Genomic DNA, 5,756 nt, shown 5'->3' with positions numbered 1-5,756 from the left:
TGCTTCTAACAAATATTATATGGAGAGGAAACAATAGTAACTTTGCAATGGAGAAACTTGGAAATTCAATCTTGATCAAATGATTAAGGAGGTTAAGAGCATCATTAATGCTGATATCATCTGCTTGGACCAACTTCATGGATGTGCAACCTATGCAGTCAGTCACACTGGGCTCCATGCTCAGAAGGGCCCCACACCTCTTTAAAAGTTCTGCTTTTGCTGTCTTGAAATTCTTAAGAATTTTATCTTTGAACTTATGTTTTATATGTGAAGTTTAATGGGAAAATGGAGTATGGGTGTGAGCAGAGAGATACACGCAATTTGCATGTTCGCTGCTCCTTGCCATCCAATTTGCATATGGCATTTGTGTTACCCCAAGAGCACAGGATTCTGCTGGACCCATGACACACAGAAGTTCACTGAGACTCAAAGCAACTACAAGGTAAATGTGTTACATCTATGACTGAGTAAGCAGGACTGCTGACAGCCCTAAGAGGGCACACTTTCCATTCAAACCAGAACTTCTGAACACAGGAAGAAGGTAATGGGGTTCCAAGAGAGATGAATAACCAAGTAACACTCTCATATCCTCTCTTACTCATGTTAATTCCCTGTTTTAGTCAACCACTTGTACTGAAAATGATAACATACAAGGAAAGGGAAATACAGGACAACCAATGTTCCTTTCCCCTTTAGTCCTTCCTTATTTATCAGTACAGGCATTGGTGGTTCAGTGGTAGAATTCTTGCCTTCCATGCAGGAAACCTGAGTTCAATTCCCAGCCAATGCACCTCATACGCAGCCACCGGTTGTCCGTCAGTGGTGGCTTGCGTTTTGCTATAATGCTGAACAAGTTTCAGCAGAGCTTCCAGACTAAGATGGACTAGGAGAAAGGCCTGATGATCTGCTTCCAAAACTCAGCCAATGAAAACCCTATAGGATCACACCAGAATATTGTTCTATATAGTGCTAGAAGGGCGGAGGGGCAATAAGGAGTTACTGCTTAAGAGATACTGTGCATCTCTTTGGAACGATAAAATACTTTTGGAGATGGATAGTAGTGATGGTTACCCAATATGGTAAATGTAGTTAATGCCATTGGATTGTACACTAAAAAATGGTAAAATGGCTATTTTTTATGATATATATTTTTTAACGATTTTTTTTAACAAAAGCATTGCTTACTAGCAATGAAAAATCACAACCTGAGATTAAAAGCATAACACCATTTATATTAACACCAAAAAATGAAATACTTTGATATAAATCTAACAAAATATGTCTAAGATCTCTATGAGAAAAAGTACAAAACTCTGATGAAAGAAACAAAGAATAGCTAAATAAATCAAGAGATGTTCTGTGTTTGTGGATTAAAAAAACAAAAACAACCCTTTATATTCACAGATAAGAACCCTGGTGGCACAATGGTTAAGCACTTGGCTGTTTGAAACCACCCAGCAGGAGAAAGACCTGACAATCTACTTGGATAAAGATTACATCCTAGAAAATACTATTGGGCAGTTCTACTCTGTCATATGGTGGTCGCTATACATCAAAATCAACTGGATGACACCTAACAACAATAACAACAACATGTTCATAAGATAGGAAAACAATATTATTAAGATGTCAATTCTTCCCACATTAACCTATACATTCAATGTAATCCCAATCAAAATTCCAGCAAGTTATTTTGTACATATAGACAAACTGATTCTGAAATTATATAAAAAGACAAAACCCAGAATAGCCAACACAATACTGAAGAAGGACAAAGTCAGAGAACTGACACTACCAGACTTCTAGACTTACTGTAAAACTGCTGTTGTGAATTGATGTCCTCCCAAAAATGTGTGTATTAACTTGGTTAGGCCATGATTCCCAATATTCTGTGGTTGTCCTCTATTTTGTGATTGTAATTTTATGTTGAGAGGATTAGGGTGGAATTGGAGTTTCCCTGGGGTGTGGCCTGAACCACCTTTTATCTCTCAAGAGATAAAAGGAAAGGGAAGCAAGCAGAGAACTGGAGACTTCATACCACCAAATAAGAAGCACCAGGAGCACAGCATGTCCTTTAGGCCTGGGATTCCTGAGCAGAGAAGCTCCTAGTCTAGGGGAAGACTGATGAGAAAGACCTTCCTCTAGAGCTGTCAGAGAGAGAAAGCCTTCCGCTGGAGCCAACGCCCTGAATTTGGACTTTTAGTCTCTGTTACTGTGAGAAAATAAACTTCTCTTTTTCAAACCCATCCACTTGTGGTATTTCTGTTACAGCAGCACTAGATGACTAAGACAACTAGTGATCAAGATAGTGTGTAATTGGTGAAAGAATACACTTAAGATCAATAGAACAGAATACAGAGACCAGGAAAAAGGAGGCAGTCCTGTCAAGTCCTGTCTCTCACAGGTTTCACTGTAACAGCTGCAACCAGTATGTTTTTCAATAAGTGAACGGATAAACAAACTGTGATATAGCTATACAATTAAATCATATTCATTGATTAAAAAAAAAAAAGAGCTATAAAGTCACAACAGACATGGAAGAAACTTAAATGCATATTGCTAAGTGAAAGGAGCCAATCTGAAAAGGCTACACACTGTATGATTCCAACTACATGACATTTTGGAAAAGCCTGTGGACAGTAAAAAGATCAGTGGCTGCCACGGGTTCAGAGGAAGGAAGGAGGTATGAATACTGTTAAAAAAGAAACAGAGTTCCTGTAAAATGAGTGTTTTTTTCAGATTAAAAGATTAGCAAATCTGTAAGTGCCAAAATGAAACTTCAAAATGGTCTTCCAAAGAAGGCGCATAAGTACCCATCGTTTATACTCAGTTTTGCAGAACTCTGTACAGATTTGGGAAGAGTGCGGGATTACATTTGATTGGTTGACATTCAACATGCTCCCATAAGACTCATTTATCAAGAATTTTTATTGGCTGGTGTACTCAATCTTAGCCACAGTTTTCTGCATTCCAGAGCTGGTTCCTTCTGTGTCCTGCAGAGTTCTGGGTGGACCACTCAGAATGTTGCAGAATACGTTATTTTGGTCAAATATATGGTGATGGGTCACATACTCTAAAAAGCAGAAGCAGGGGCCTGGGACAAAATGGAGTCTGATTCAGACTGAGTCAGCCATTTTAGTTATATCAAGTACCTCAGTTTTACTGTTCTTTCACAACACACAGAGCACAGGGCATTTTTAAGGCAGTAAAATTATCCTGTACAATACCGTAACGGTGGATACAAGACAATGTGCATTTGTCAAAGCCCACAGAACTGTGTAACACAAAGACAATCTTAATGTAAACTATGGACTTTACTTAATGTTTCAATTTTGTTTCATCAATTGTAACAAATGTATCACACTCATGCAAGATGTTAATAACAGGGAAAACTGAGTAGGCGGTTAAGCGCTTAACTGCTAATTGAAAGGTCAGCTGTTCGAACCCACCAGCCGCTCCATGGGAGCAAGACGTGGCAGTCTGCTTCCATAAACATTATAGCCTTGGGAACCCTATGGTGCAGTTCTACCCTGTCTTATAGGGTCACTATGAGGTGAAATTGACTCAATGGCAGTGGGTTTGGTTTGGTTTGCTTTGGTTTTGTGTAGGGGAAGAAGAAGTCTATGGATAATATCTGTATTTTCTGTGCAGTTTTTCTGTAAACCTAAATCTGTTCTAAAAATAAAGTATTTATTCCGACTCATAGCGACCCTATATATATGATCTCTATTATAGTCAGGAAGAAAACTGAAACTCAGAATGTCAAAGTGAACCCCTAAAAACATAAATGTCTATAGTGATGGGGCCTAACTGTCTCTGCCTTAGAGGATTCATGACCTATGTCAGTGGTTCTCAAACTGGTCTCCAGATCGGCAGCAGCAGCATTCCCCTGGGAACTTGTTTGAAATGCAAATTCTTAAGTTCTATCCCAGATCAACTAAATTAGGATCTCTGCTGTTGGAACCCAGAACTCTACTTAATGAGCCTTCCTACTGAAATTTGAGTACTAGTGTACTAGAGCAAATTCTAAGGTGTAGACAGAGATGTATGTTACCACCTGCAGCAATTCTGTGAATTTCCTGGGCTGCTGTGGTTGAGTTGTTTCATGAGGCACCTGGTTTTCCTTTTATTAATAGAGTCACTTGTCCATTAGCATCTGAATCAGGAGAACAGCTGAAAGGAACTTTTCCAGCTGGAGAAGGGTCAGCATCTTGGCTTCAGCTGCCTCAAATCTATTCTTCTCCTCCCTCTTGAGTGAGACTTGTCATATGGGTTCTCAGTTTAAAAAGGTTAATGCATAAAACATAAGGGATTCCTTCTATGGCGATGAAAAGCTTAGCAAGTTCTTTACGCTCTTGTTAATGTAGCTATGCCTTCATTTTCCTATCCAAATGTAGTAAATTGAATTATGTTTTCAAATTCTTTATTCTCCTGTAATAGGAATGAAGGCTAATGGCTTTGTAGTGTCTCCCTCGGTTGGTGGCATCTACTTCACTGCTCCACTGATACTGACCTTGGTATGGTGATTTGGTTTGACCGATGGAATGTTAACAGATGTGACATGAGCAGAGGCATTAATCTTACTTAGATATCACAGTCTTCTTTATCTTCTTAGATCCACCATAAGAAGATCATGTCCCAGGCAGCCAAAGAGAATAATGGGGCATGTGGATCATACCTAAACCCAACCATTAGCTTGAAGTCAAGCTCGGGTGTTCATAGCTGAACCATGACCAACTCAAATGTTCATTAGCAAGAAAATAAATATTCGTTGTTGTAAACAATTGAGATTTTGATTTGTGTTACAAAACAATTGACTAGTATACCAACACTTTCTCAGGTCCCAGCAAAAATATCTACTACAGCCAATCCTCACCAAAGAAAAAAGGATATCAACAGTTCCAGTCCCTCCATGAATACTTCTTAGAATTTAACTATGATTATAACTAGCTTCTGGTTAGGACGTGGAAGTTCAGGGGAGACCATTGTACTCACAACTAAAACTAACAAAAAATAACATATATCTTTTAAACACATTAAAAAACTAAGGTCACATTTACTCTAACAGAATTAAAATCAAGAGAGAGATGGACTCTTCCTAAATGGGCAGAAACTAGAGGCTTCTTTTCTCCCTAAGAACATTTGCCAGGCATGAACAGGTAGAAGATAATACATGCCATAGGCAGAGGATGTTGTCTAAGATAATGAGAAACCAGCAAAGTTTTTAACTATCATATGGCCTGGCATGATAGATTGAAATCTGTGGAACCCTCAAACTCATCACTAGTCCTTCCTTCCTACTGGCTTTCCACCCACAGGACTTTTGCTGAGTGCATGGCAGCATTATGAAAGAATAAGGACTGGGCTGGAAGGATAACAATTTTCCTTCACCTTGCTGTCCTCAGAAATCAAATTTCATAGAGAAGAGCCAGTGATACACACAGGGCACATCTTGTCCTTAAGACATTTGAAACCAGAGGTGAACTAAAACTGCAACCTAGACCTAACCTAAGCCAATTTGTAATTGAATTTAGTTGAAGCTCCTTATTCCAGTTGCTCCTCTGGGGTAAAATAATATTTAATACAGTCTCTCTAGTTGTTTAAAATATAATATTTGGCATACAATTAAAAACTCAAGATATGCAAAGGAGCAGCAAACGGTTACCTATAAACAAGAGGAGAAAAATAGTCAACAGAAGCAGATCCACAAATGATCCATATATCTTGCAATTAGCAGATAACACCTTTAAAATAAC

At 38.6% G+C, this 5,756-nt stretch overlaps 1 non-coding gene across 1 annotated transcript; it reads left to right on the top strand.

Annotated features, from left to right (window-relative positions):
- Positions 1 to 719: 719 nt before the first annotated feature.
- On the top strand, positions 720 to 790 carry TRNAG-UCC (transfer RNA glycine (anticodon UCC)). The gene has a single exon. It is a non-coding gene; the product is annotated as a tRNA-Gly (tRNA).
- The last annotated feature ends 4,966 nt before the right edge of the window (positions 791 to 5,756 follow it).

This window comes from Loxodonta africana, chromosome 9, assembly GCF_030014295.1.
Source record: "Loxodonta africana isolate mLoxAfr1 chromosome 9, mLoxAfr1.hap2, whole genome shotgun sequence".
In the NCBI taxonomy this organism is placed as follows: Eukaryota; Metazoa; Chordata; class Mammalia; order Proboscidea; family Elephantidae; genus Loxodonta; species Loxodonta africana.
This window is presented reverse-complemented; position numbering and strand designations above follow the sequence as displayed.